This window comes from Ascaphus truei, chromosome 1 (genome assembly GCF_040206685.1).
Source record: "Ascaphus truei isolate aAscTru1 chromosome 1, aAscTru1.hap1, whole genome shotgun sequence".
NCBI classification, from domain to species: domain Eukaryota; kingdom Metazoa; phylum Chordata; class Amphibia; order Anura; family Ascaphidae; genus Ascaphus; species Ascaphus truei.
Genome location: NC_134483.1, coordinates 510536041 through 510539079, shown reverse-complemented (window position 1 = coordinate 510539079; position 3039 = coordinate 510536041).

Sequence of the window (3039 nt, the reverse complement as noted above, 5' to 3'; positions counted from 1 at the left end):
TCTAACCCATGCAGTACCACTATAGAAATAGATTTATTAGTTACATCGAAATAGCTAAAAAACAGAGTGGAGTCTCAGAAAAAAAGGGTGACTGAATCCACAAAAGAAATAAGTATAAAATACTCACTGGAGGAGTAGAGAGAATATATATCCAAACACAGCCAACTCTATCGTATATGGAGTGAATGGGATATAAAAAAGAACCAAATCATAGGTATACAGGTATACATCACACATACAGAAATAGCCAAGAGGTATACATTGCAAAATTACTTTTAAAATAACCTAAAATATGCTAAAACAGATTACCCCCCCCCCCCATTAAGGTTAATATCTATATTCAATCCCATTGGCTGTAGGGGTATTTAGTTTATGGATCCCACCCAGTTTCTCTGGGGAAAGTGTTTTTGACCCTATTGGGAGGGAAACATCCCACGTTCAGCAGAGACAGAACATTATCAAGTGTTATTCTGCATGTCCCATCCAGGCTTCTCAAGCCTGTTCTAGTCTCAACACAAAAATAAAAAACTACATGTATGCAAGGCCACGTGTGGCAGTCCCTCCCACCCCCGCGGCAGTGGAAGGGGTTAAACCGCACATTTACACATTGTATTCAACCACTTCCTATCCACAGTGCTTCAAGTGCCTTGTATAAAGTAGTAGTGATGCTATGTCTTTGATTTCAAGTAGTTCTCAACTGCTGTTCAATAATGGTGCAGAGCTTTTTGAGGCTAAAATAGTAATGGTTTAAAAACAGATTTTTTTTTTTTTTTTTTTTTTTTTAAATATTCATTTTGGGGGGGGGGGGGGGGGGGAAACATACCTGTGTAAGTTAAAGTAGTATTCTTGATTTAATTAAGAAAATAAAAAGTAGTGTTCCTCTCCACTCTCTCAGTAACACTTCTACCAAAGATCACAGAGTCTGAGGAAAAAAGGAGAGCAGTGCAGTATTTATTTCCAAATGAATACAAATATACTCACAAATAAGGGAGGTGTGAAAGCCCAGACTTGCCCTGAACACGTATGTATATTTGTCAGCATATTCTCTGCAGTTGGACTTTCTAGATTCCACTTGCAAAGCTAATATTTACCCTGCTAAAAAGGGGGAAATGTCATACGGTTCAGCAAAGACAGTGTGCCACAGACGTATAGACGTTACGGCCTGCATGCTCTGCTGCGGCCTTGCACGGGGGCCTGCGCTCTCTGCTACGACTTCACTCGGGGGCCTGCGCTCTCTGCTACGACTTCACTCGGGGCCTGCGCTCTCTGCTACGACTTCACTCGGGGCCCTGCGCTCTCTGCTACGACTTCACTCGGGGGCCTGTGCGCTTTCCTGCAGCCTCTCTGAGGACTGCGTGCTCTCGGGGGCCTGTGTGCTCTTCTGCAGCCTCTCGGGGCCTGCGTGCTCTTCTGCAACCTCTCGGGGGGCCTGCGATCTCTTCTGCAGCCTCTCGGGGGCCTGCGATCTCTTCTGCAGCCTGTCGGGGGCCTGTGTGCTCTTCTGCAGCCTCTCGGGGGCCTGCGTGCTCTTCTGCAGCCTCTCGGGGGCCTGCGTGCTCTTCTGCAGCCTGTCGGGGGGCCTGTGTGCTCTTCTGCAGCCTCTCGGGGGCCTGCGTGCTCTTCTGCAGCCTCTCGGGTGCCTGCGTGATCTTCTGCAGCCTCTCGGGGGCCCGTGTGCTTTTCTGCAGCCTCTCGGGGGCCCGGGTGCTCTTCTGCAGCCTCTCGGGAGGCCCGCGTGCTCTTCTGCAGCCTCTCGGAGGCCTGCGTACTCTCCTGCAGCCTCGTTCGGGGGCCGTCGCGATCTCTTGTTGCCTCACTCGGTGGCATCCGTGCTCTCCTGCGGCCTCACCGGGGGGCGTGCGTGCTCTTCTGTTGTCTCTCTCGGGGGGCCTGCGTGCTCTCCTGCAGCCTCTCTTGGGGGGCCTGCGCGCTCTCCTACGTCCGCTTGGGGGCCTGCGTGCTCTCTTGTTGCTTCGCTCGGGAGCCTGCATGCTCTCCTGCGGGCTCTCTCTCGGGCGTGCGTGCTCTCCTGCGGCCTCACTCGGGTGTCTGCGCACTCTCCTGTTTCCTCGCTCGGGGGCCTGCGTGCTCTCCTGCAGCATCTCTTGGGGGACTGCGTGCTCTCCTGTGGCCTCACTCGGGGGTCTGCGTGCTCTCCTGTTGCCTCGCTCGGGGCCTGGCGTGCTCTCCTGTTGCCTCGCTCGGGGCCTGCGTGCTCTCCTGTTGCATCGCTCGGGACCTGCGTGCTCTCCTGTTGCTTCGCTCGGGACCTGCGTGCTCTCCTGTTGCCTCGCTCGGGGCCTGCGTGCTCTCCTGTTGCATCGCTCGGGACCTGTGTGCTCTCCTGTTGCTTCGCTCGGGGCCTGCGCGCTCTCCTGTTGCTTCGCTCGGGGCCTGCGCGCTCTCCTGTTGCCTCGCTCGGGGGCCTGCGTGCTCTCCTGTTGCATCGCTCGGGACCTGCGTGCTCTCCTGTTGCTTCGCTCGGGGCCTGCGCGCTCTCCTGTTGCCTCGCTCGGGGCCTGCGTGCTCTCCTGTTGCCTCGCTCTGGGCCTGCGTGCTCTCCTGTTGCATCGCTCGGGGCCTGCGCGCTCTCCTGTTGCCTCGCTCGGGGCCTGCGTGCTCTCCTGTTGCTTCGCTCGGGGCCTGCGCGCCCTCCTGTTGCCTCGCTCGGGACCTGCGTGCTCTCCTGTTGCTACGCTCGGGGCCTGCGCGCTCTCTTGTTGCCTCGCTCGGGGGCCTGCGCGCTCTCCTGTTGCCTCGCTCGGGGGCCTGCGCGCTCTCCTGTTGCCCCGCTCAGGGCCTGCGCGCTCTCCTGTTGCCTCGCTCGGGGGCCTGCACGCTCTGAGGTGTTCTCTTTTACAGAATTGCTTTCTCTGCTGCTCCGCTGCCAAGGACAGTCGGTCACCAGCCGTTTCACCCTGAGGCAGGTGATTAGCATTGGCATTAGGGGATAACTTTAGGGGTATTAGGGTAAGGGGTCAACATTTTTAGGGTATAGATTAGCGTTAGCATTAGGGTTTAAAGTGAGGGTTTTAGGGT